This window comes from Tachysurus fulvidraco, chromosome 18 (assembly GCF_022655615.1).
Source record: "Tachysurus fulvidraco isolate hzauxx_2018 chromosome 18, HZAU_PFXX_2.0, whole genome shotgun sequence".
NCBI lineage: Eukaryota > Metazoa > Chordata > Actinopteri > Siluriformes > Bagridae > Tachysurus > Tachysurus fulvidraco.
Window position 1 is genome coordinate 3,072,244 of NC_062535.1, and position 11,663 is coordinate 3,083,906.

An 11,663-nucleotide genomic window follows, 5' to 3' on the forward strand; every position below is an offset into this window, starting at 1 on the left:
GTAGCAGCGCTATTATTCTCCTGGAATTTTATTGCTTACATTCCTTAAAAACTCTGACTTTCCCCTTTGACAGGAAGGACTTTTATGGCTCCTCTGTGCCTCCGCCAGCTGTGGAGTGTCAGAGTAATCAGGGACTCCAGCTGTGCTCTGCCTCGAATCCATGTGCCTTTATTAGTGTTGGAGTTTATGAAGTTGTCCTTGTGGCAGTGCTGACACAAACACTTTTGTTTTTATTTATTTATTTATTTATTTATTTATTTGAATTCGATCACACTTTAACATCATTTAGTATCAGCAGCTTCCAGATTCAGAGTCAGATTTAGAATCTAGCACGGTAAAAAAGCAGCGAGAACATGATTTGAATCCGAATCAGATGTGAATCTTCGACTGTGAATCAGCTGAATTTTTCCCCCTAGATACGCAAACATGTGCTTTTGTAATTTGTACAGAAAACAAACAGACGAGTATTTTTTGTTGATTTGGCTCTGTACTACGGTATCAGTAAAAGATTGTTCACTTTTCAAAAAAATAAATAAATAAAAAAAATCTAAATACGATGGACGAATAAGATGTAATAGCGCCATTAGAGTATCTGAATTTATTGATTCACGGAACACAAATGCGATTCCATAAATTGGACAGCCTGCTCAGGACCTTGCAGAATCACCAGATCATCTATTTTACCAGCATGCAGCATGGAAATGCAGTTCAAGTACTTCTCTGGTATTTATTCTTAGATTAGACGTCCTTCTCTTTTGTTCTCAACCTTCCTCGTGTCTTTAAATTGCTTTTATTTCTTCTCCCTTTGGGATTAACCGGGAAGTTCCAAAGTGGTACCAAATATGTCAATTCTTTCTTTCTTTATTTTAAATCTTCAGAATATACAGTACTAGAGAAAATGTTCAAACCAGTGGTACATCCTCTACCACCTAGTTCACAGTGTCCATGACCTTGGTCCCAGAGTCTCTGGGGAAAGGCTCCAGGGTCCTGGCAACCGGATAGACATTCACGCTGTCATGTACAGTAGCTTATTCAATGTGCATATTATATTATTCATTCATTCATTCATTCATTCATTCATTCATTCTCTACCGCTTATCCGAACTTCTCAGGCCACAAGGAGCCTGTGCCTATCTCAGGCGTTATTGGGCATCAAGGCAGGATACACCCTGGGCAGAGTGCCAACCCATTGCAGGGCACACACACCCATACACACACACACACACACACACACACACACACACACACACACACACACACATACTCCGAACAATTTTCCAGAGATGCCAATCAACCTACCATGCATGTCTTTGGACCGGAGGAGGAAACCGGAGTACCTGGAGGAAACTCCCGAGGCAAGGGGAGAACATGCAAACTCCACATACACAAGGCAGAGGCGGGAATCGAACCCCCAACCCTGGAGGTGTGAGAAGAACATGCTAACCACTAAGCCAGAGAGATTTCACCAAAACCAAACCATGTCTGAGACTGATAAGGCATAGAAAATGGCTCAACTTTTGAAGCAGGATAAAGGTTTCTGAAAGTATTTATCTAAAAATGCTGCGGTTATAGTGTTTACCCCGTACATTAACCTCAGATAAAAGGATTACCCGTCCCAAAAATAAGCAGAGAGAGGAAAATTAATGTATCGCATTATCTAACAGAGGCATCCACATCCATTATAATTGGTCATGTAGTTCTGAGTCAGTGTGGCACTAAATCTTGTTCAGTGGCAGTCAGACCCTGAGAGTAGAGCCATTAGAGCTCAAGCAGAAGCCTGACAAATGGGATAAATGTGTGCTGACAGCCTCTGTTTCCTCCCCGCATTGGCTGAAGGGCTAGAAATCAGTGGTGCTGAATGTTAATCCACTCGTTTGTGGCTCTCTGGGAAGCGATGAACTCTTGCACAAATGTGAATCCAGGAAAAAAGCTGTAGCTGGTCGGCCAACAACAGACTCGTCCTCGAACAAGCCGAGCCTGTACACACCTGCGATCTCATGTGGATGGATATGGCATGAGTCCACACACACACCTACGGTCTGGACAGCACAGTCAGTGACAGGACTGCCAAATGGACCTGGTTTAAAAGTACTCTGGAACTGACAAGATCTTGTATGATTGCAAGGAATGAAATCCAATGTGTTTCCACAAACAAAGGCAAAGTGACTGATACTGTTTATTCAAGGTTCTTGGTATTAGTAACATCTCCTACTGGTTTATTACATTTTATTTAAACTAACATTTCAGAGAAGTGTTTTTTTTTTTTGTTTTGTTTTGATTTATTTTCTGGTCCAGCTGAAGAAGCAGATGGTTCTATCCAGCCCGAGGATGGAACGTGATGGACATAAAGAGGTGTTTTTAATTAAGCATCACAGTCTTTTTTTTTTATTTTGTCCTCAGGTGTCTTCGCCAGGTGTTATAAAACCAGGTCAGGCACAATTTCACACTTTGTTTAAAAGTTAAGCTAATGATGCCCAGTACTCACAAAATAACCATGTTATGTTTTTCAAGCATCCCCAACAGTGCATATTTATAAATGTTTTGAGTTTAGTTAAGCTCCAAACATTTAATTGGTATTTCCCTCTGTGTTTTGGCAATGATAATGAGCTTCGAAAGTTCTGTAAGGTTAGATTTGGAGATTAAGCTTAACCCCAAATCCTAAACCATATGCATGCCCTTCATCAAAGTGAGTCATGCCAACATTACCCTTTAACCCTAAACCTGAATCCTAAACCCTACACCTAATCAACCGCAATATCCAAAGTGTTGAGTCATGCCAGTTTTAGCATTTTACCATAAACCCTAATTCTGCCCAACTGCAATCTCTTCAACATAACCATTAACCACAAACCCAAATTCTAGATAAAAACTACAGTAGATTATTCTGAAATCTAAAGACAAGTATAATGATTTCAAAATACTTTTGCAGATGCTTTGCATGCAATGAGTTTGCATTCTGCTCTGATTGTGCACTTAGGTTCAGTGGAAGCCTATGTAGATAACCTCATCTGAGTGTGGCCATAAGGATCTAATCAGAACCCAATCAGATCTTTATCAATTTTTATTTGCATTGCCTATTATTCCCTTATAAAATCTTAATCAGTGACTGCAAATACCCTTTTGAAGGAATGATCTGTTTGAAACATTGAGCCACTTCATGGAAGAGAAAGAATTAAGGATGAATAAATTATCTTAATCTTAATTAAAATCTTAATTTTGCCCAGTATTATTTTCCATTTTACTTCTCCATTTTCATGATGAGTTTCTTCTAAACATGAAGAATACAGTAGTAATCTCATTTAACTCAAAACAATACATTTGTCAGTGGATGGAATCCACAAGATCTCTGAAGGTATGCTACTGTATGCTATCTAGCACAATCTATCTAGCGAGTTAAGAGTCCTGTAAGTTGTGACGTCTGGCCTCAATGGACCGGACTTGTTTGTCCAGCACATCCGACAGACTGATTGGACTGAGATCGGGGGAATTTGGAGGCCAAGTCAACAACGCGAACTCTTTGTCATGTTCCTTAAACCATTTCTGAACAGTTTCCTGTTGAAAGAGGCAACTGCCATTAGGGAATACGGTTGCCATGAAGAGGTATACATGGGCTGCAACAATGTTTAGGTAGGTGCTACATATCAAGGCAACACCCACATGAATGCCAGGACCAAAGGTTGCCCAGCAGAACATTGCCTAGTGCACCAAACTGCCTTTGCCTCTTTGTCTTATTTTCATAGTCCATCCTTGTGCCATCTTTTCCCCAGGTAGGTGACAGAGGGGAAGTCATGGTTAGAGAGTCTGCACTATGTCTGACTCCTAACTCTAAGGTTGTGGGTTCGAGTCTTGGGCCGGCCACGACTGAGGTGCCCTTGGGCAAGGCACTGACCCCCCCAACTGCTCCTCGGGTGCCGCAGCATAAATGGCTGCCCACTGCTCACGGTGTGTGTGTGTGTTCACTGCTGTGTGTGTGCACTTTGGATGGGTTAAACGCAGAGAACAAATTCTTAGCCGTACGTCACGTCACGTCACTTTCACGTCACAGACACACATACATGAGGTAAAAGAAAATGTGATTTATCCGACCAGCCCACCATCTTCCATTGCTCCATTGCTCATTTCTGATGCTTATTTGCCCATTGCAGATGCTTTTACTCTAACTGATCTGTGTATACACACAATTACAATTTAACAGAAATTCATGATATAGTTTAATCTGTCTATGTTAAAAACGTACCAGATTACTAGCTCTTCTATAGGACCGGACCAGACAGATATAGCCTTTGCTCCTAATCAATGAGCCTTGGGTGGCTATGACCCTGTTGCAAGATTACCAGATTTGGTAGGTACCGATAACTGCGTACTAGAGACACCACACAAGATGTGCTGTTTGGGAAATGCTCTAACCCTGCGGCCTCGACATCGCAATTTGTTCCTTGTCAAATTCGATCAGATACTAATGCTTGACGATTTTCCCTGTTCCAGCACATCAACTTATATCCTTATATCCTCTTGACAGCTATCATTGTAACAAGATAATAAACATTATAACTTTTATATTATGTTTATTTTTTATTTCTTTCTTAAAGTCCCCAGGGACGAAGCTGCTACTGCTGATTTTTAAGGACTGATGTTGACTATTTTGTCCGTTTGTCCGTTCATTAAGGTGTTAGGTTTCATTATGTTTACCTCTGACTCATATCTTCTGTCAACTAATTAATAGAAAAGCATGATTCATAATTCTTTAAAGGTATTATATTTCATATTCTTCATGACAGGTTTATGCCGAGGCTGCCTCTTTATGTGATATGTGGCTTGTTTTTGTATGGTAGCGTCTCTGCGACAGAACAATCCAAGGTCGGAGGTGATAATACTCCATGCTTCATGTTGCCATGGGCCTCTTGTACCTTTTATCTCCTTCCCCTCCTCCTTGTCTCAGAAGTTATACTTGTGTTGGACAGAAAGATGACCATGTGGTACTTCAAGTGTCCAAACAAACTTAAAAAGAAACTGAGGATCAATTCAGTGTTCTTTTTTCTTTTCTGAATTTCTAATGATTTGGTGCCGTGACCCGGATGACAATTATCACCTCTCTTATGGAATTATTTATGAATCAAAAGAAATGCTATATATACGTTTCTCTTTTTGGCTTTTGTGTGCAGAAATATATACCGTAATTCTTGACAACCATGTATTGCTCCATCTCTGATCTTACCAGTAAGTATGACATTTTTAATTTTTTATTAAAAATAAAATTAATTATATGCACATTAATTCTTGGCAGAAGTAAATATTTTATCCCAAAAGGTGGTACTGGATCTTTTCTTCAAACCTAAAGGTATATGGGGTTTCAATGTCAATGTCCATCTGTTTCCTCCCACCGCTGAAGGTGTGTGTGTGTGTGTGCATGCTGCCTCGCCATGGTCTAGCATCCCATCCATGATTTATTACCCAGAGTTCACACACACACACACACACACACACACACACACACACACACACACACACACACACACACACGGTTCCTGGATCCAGTGCAATCCTGGCGGAGTACAGAAGTTACTATATATATATAAATGCATAAAAAAAATCTAAATCATGCCGCTTAAGCATCTAACAGCTAACTGCGATTACCTGTGTGTAGTTTACGTATATTTTCTTTAGTTGATAATAAACAATTGTAAATTGTCTTTTCAGGCTTACTTAAATCTACTTAAATTGGCAAAATTACAAGCTCAGGATTGAGAACACAGTGAAAACACAAATGGAATGTTTTGCCCTAAATCTGTATAAAATCGGTGGTAACCTTTAAAAAATTGTGAGGAATTTCTTTGACTTTGCGCTAATTTGTATGATCACAAAATTACAAAATTCAAAAATAATTAAATGAGAAGGCAGCATTGCATGACATCAGTGTTACCCAAACTATAGAATGCAGCTTCGTACAAGCTGATGGTCAGAGAATATATCATATCTGAGAAATGCCTCCGTAGAGTGTTTGATTCTCTACTTACATAACATCTAAAGTCTGGATGCCGATGCGCCCCATATGCACCTCAGAACTCGATTCTGAATACTCTGGCCGGTGTCCAGCTGGTAGCTCCTATATTCTATCTCTTATTGTTTCACCATCATATATTGTTGACTCAAGGTCGGTATCTTCTTTGAGTTTGAGTATCTCTTTCTAAAGTTTAACCCAAATCGATCATGAAGCAAGAGGGATTTGAGCTTTATTTCCCAGTTCTTCTCTCCTCAGTCTTTTTCTCAGTTACAGAGACCTGGAGGCACAGATAGAAAGCACATTTCAGAGACCATAACCCACCATCCAGGAGTGTCTTCCCTCTTCATCGTCTTCCTGTGATGTTCTCCAGAGAGCCGAGAGCCTCCGCTGTCTGATCTCCGATTCATCCTACCTGCAGGCTACAAAGTCCCATCAGTACCTATATGGGCAAAAGGTCCACAAATTGAACTTTTTTCCTGTTTTTTTTTTTTCCTTGTTTGCTCATACTACCAAAACTTTTAGGAAAAGCATCACACCAGGTAGTTCAGGGTTATTTATTTATTTATTTATTTATTTATTTATTTATTTATTTATTTATATTTTACTTCATCTTGCTTTCTTCAACGGGTTTAAACATCAATACATTTGTTTTTGCAGAATGCGGGTCCTCTGAAGAACAGGTCAGTATCTACAGTAGATTAGGAAAGTAAACAGAGATGTAGTGCATGTGTTTTATTTTCACCTGAGATTTGAAACATGATTCATTTAATATTTGATTTTTTCCCCCCATGATTCATTTATTTTCCACATGGAATTTATTACCTATAAAATCGTCTCTTTTCATGTGATTTTCATGTGTTTTTCTTTCATGACTATTTTTTCAACATATTTTTTAATTTAATATCTGAATATCTCATTTCTGTGCAATTTTCATGTGTAACTCCTTGAAGTTCAGGACAGAAAACCGTAATATATATTTGTTATTCTCCTGAGCTGAGAAACCTTTATACCCAGTTACTGGCACATGGAGGAGAATCCAGCGCCTACATTTCAATCTTAAACGTGAGCTAATTTTTGAAATTCCGTTGCTTTTGTGTAATTAGGAATTAGTCATGAATGGAACTGGTCATAAATCACCGCAGACCATATAATTAAAAATGCTCCAGTTCACTGACTCCTTTTATAATACAAAGAATGTTCCAGACTTACTGGAGGAAGGCCGATTCTACACCGGGCCAAGATGTGGTGAAGAAGAATAAATCAGTGGAAAAAAAGAGAAAGCAAAAGCATATGTACTACAAGAGTCTGTGGGAATCAAAACACACACACACACACACACACACACACACACACACACACACACACACACACACACACACACACACACACACACACACACACACACACACACATATATGCACGCACACACACATACACAAACACACACACACACACATATATGCACGCACACACACATACACAAACACACGCGCACACACACACACACACACACATGCACGCACACACACATACACACACATGCACGCACACACACATACACACACATGCACACACGCACATGCACACACACACACACACTTCTTTCTTTCTTTCTATTTGTTCCCTTTCTTTCTTTCTTTCTTTCTTTCTTTCTTTCTTTCTTTCTTTCTTTCTTTCTTTCTTTCTTTCTTTCTTTCCTTCTGTGTTGTATATAATAATAAATCCCTCTGTTTCTTCCTCTGACTCTAACAGCACATCTCGCCATCATCACCAACCTGGAACATAAAGCCATCCTAAGCTAAACCAATCACGTTCCTCACTGTTCGCAGACAACACAACAGAGCTGGTAAACTTTCATCAGCATCATCACCAGCAGCAGCAACAACAACAACGGCGGCATTTTAATAAAACTCTGCAAGTGTGTGTGATCCGAGTGATCCTGGGAATGCATTTCTATTATATCTCCATTTAACAAAATGAAAAATTCCGACTCCGGCCAGTTATTAAGCTTAAAGCTTGCTTGCTGTTTCTGCCTCCCTGCTCTTTCCTAATGGGGGAAAAACATGAAACGAACAAACAAACAAAAGAATAGTTATAATCTCATACTCTTTCAATTTCCCAGATTTTATGTGTATTAAAAAACAACCAGAACTTATAACACAGAATCTAAGCAAATGAAGCAACAACTTGAAATAAAACTCATCATTCTATCTAAACTTTCTTCCACAAAATCTTTCCACAAGTCGCTAAAAGGACGATTAGCAAGTATGCTAACAGAAGGAGTTTGCTTGAAGCTGTGACTGAGTAATTTTAGTTGTAGTGTTAGCATTTGCTACAAGTGGCTAACTGCTAGTGATCTGTAATCATAGTGAGCTAGACACAAACAGATTAGCACAAGATTTACTCAGTTGTATTAAAATTCATGAAGCCCAGTTCAGAAGCGTATTAGCATTCAGGGCAAGACTTCACGTAGGTGGACTGGGGATTAGTAACTGGATCAGTAAATCCCAGCTCTTAGTGGTAGTGGGTGGAAAAGACCACAGCAAAGCTACAGCCCAAATTCAGCTGAGACCAATGCTGTGGTCACACACACACACACACACACACACACACACACACACACACACACACACACACACACACACACACACACACAAAAGATAAGTAAATAAAGAAAAAGATGAGTAAATAAATTAGCCAACAAGCATGCGGTATCAGCAGAACTTAAAAGTTTTAGCAGAGCGTGAGCAATGGACTCGGCATGTCCTGTGTTTTATATACACACACACAACCACACACACACAAACACACACACAGACACACACAACCACACACACACACACACACACACACACACACACACACACACACACACACACACACACACAGGATAAAATGTTTTAAGTGATGAAACTGTTATGCAGAGATGATGTTAAAAATCAATTATAGCTAACAGTTTGCAGTTTCCTCACAACACCACAACATTTACAACACACAAAAAACACAACACTCACAACAAGCACAACACTCACAACACAAAAACACAACACTCACAAAACCCACAGCACTCACAAAAAACACAGCACTCACAAAAAACACAACACTCACAACACTCACAAAAAACAAAAAACACAACACTCACAACACCCACAACACACAAAAAACACAACACTCACAAAAAACACAACACTCACAACACCCACAACACTCACAAAAAACACAACACTCACAAAAAACACAACACTCACAACACCCACAACACTCACAAAAAACACAACACTCACAACACCCACAACACTCACAAAAAACACAACACCCACAACACTCACAAAAAACACAACACTCACAACACCCACAACACTCACAAAAAACACAACACTCACAAAAAACACAACACTCACAACACAAAAACACAACACTCACAAAAAACACAACACTCACAACACAAAAAACACAACACACAAAAAACACAACACTCACAACACAAAAAACACAACACTCACAACACAAAAAACACAACACTCACAAAAAACACAACACTCACAACACAAAACCACAACACTCACAACACCCACAGCACTCACAAAAAACACAACACTCACAACACAAAAAACACAACACTCACAACACAAAACCACAACACTCACAACACCCACAGCACTCACAAAAACACAACACTCACAACACAAAACCACAACACTCACAACACCCACAGCACTCACAAAAAACACAACACTCACAACACCCACAGCACTCACAAAAAACACAACACTCACAACACAAAACCACAACACTCACAACACCCACAGCACTCACAAAAACACAACACTCACAACACAAAAAACACAACACTCACAACACAAAACCACAACACTCACAACACCCACAGCACTCACAAAAACACAACACTCACAACACAAAAAACACAACACTCACAACACAAAACCACAACACTCACAACACCCACAGCACTCACAAAAACACAACACTCACAACACAAAACCACAACACTCACAACACCCACAGCACTCACAAAACCACAACACTAACAACACAAAACCACAACACTCACAACACCCACAGCACTCACAAAAAACACAACACTCACAACACTCACAAAAAACACAACACTCACAACACAAAAACACAACACTCACAACACTCACAACACTCACAAAAAACACAACACTCACAAAAACACAACACTCACAAGACAAAAACACAACACTCATAACACCCACAGCATTCACAACACTCACAAAAAAACACAACACCAACAGGACTCAAAAAAAAAAACCCACTCACAACACAAAACCACAAAAAACACAACACCCACAGCACTCACAAAGAACACAACACTCACAACACAAAAACACAACACTCACAAAAAACACAACACACAAAAAACACAACACTCACAACACAACACTTTCTTTCTTTCTTTCTTTCTTTCTTTCTTTCTTTCTTTCTTTCTTTCTTTCTTTCTTTTCTTTTCTCAGTTTGAATTGCCTGAAGCACATCCTGTAGAAATGTTTAAATCTATAACACATTATTTAAATCCTTCTCTCTCCTGCTCTTTTTCCTATCATGGCTGATACTACAGTGAGGTTTTGCTTGGTCTCACAGGGAGGTGGACAGTTAGTTCACAGCACATCCAAACTTTGACGTGTACTGATGCTAAACAGGGTCTCAGGATGTGCCCAGAAGTCATGTGGGTCTGAGATAATAACCATCTGACCAACATCACCTCATGTTGCATCACCTCTCTTATTGGACTGAACCACAATTTCCAGCCTTCAGCTCTGACATCAAACACAATGAGCGAGCATTAGAAGTCTGTTGCACGCTGTAATTAACACGATTACAGCTTTTAATCTGTCATGTCATTACGTCCCAAACTGCTGTTGCATCAAAAAAAAAAAAAAAAAAATTCACAAAATAAATTCAGTTTTGCTTTTCACAATAAAATAGAATGTCATTACTTTAGTCTTTATTTTCCCCTGAAGGGATGAAGATGTCTGTTAATGTATAGGCTTAATTTACTGAAAGCGGATTTCATCGTCATCATCATCATCTTCATCATTATCATCAGCCTCATCACCATGATCATGCTTATCAGCATTACCAATCTAATCACTACATTGATCATGCTCATCATCATCACCATCATCATCATAATCATCCTCTTGATCATCATCATCATCATTCCACTATGATCAAGCTTTTTCATCATCATCATCATCATCATCATCATCATCATATCCTCTTCCTCCTCCTCCACTTCCTCATCATTATCCTCCACCTCCTTCTCCTACTCCACCTCAGCAGCAGGTATTTGGATGCTTTTCTTCCTTCCCCTTAACTTAGTTACACTCCTTTGTTGTTGTTGTTTTGCCCCCTTTAACCATAATGCAGTTTCCTCTAACACCATAATGCGGTTTTCTCTAATATAATCACATTTACTGCCGTTCTGTAAACTGTTAAAAAGGTCAGTGTGCTTTCAACAAAAAAGCAGGCTTTTCTTTTCTGTTCAGCTCGAAAATTGGACTTGCTTTATAAGTAACATCACATTCTAAATAATAATAATAATAATAATAATAATAATAATAATAATAATAATAATAACACTGGGGACACGGTGGTTGGTTGGCATCTCTGGATG

General features: G+C 39.2%; 1 long non-coding RNA gene across 1 annotated transcript; it reads left to right on the forward strand.

Annotated features, from left to right (window-relative positions):
* The first annotated feature begins 374 nt into the window (after positions 1-374).
* On the forward strand, positions 375-8,276 carry LOC113648699. The gene is made up of 4 exons (XR_003441999.2): positions 375-723; positions 5,163-6,455; positions 6,659-6,681; positions 7,754-8,276. It is a non-coding gene; the product is annotated as an uncharacterized LOC113648699 (long non-coding RNA).
* The last annotated feature ends 3,387 nt before the right edge of the window (positions 8,277-11,663 follow it).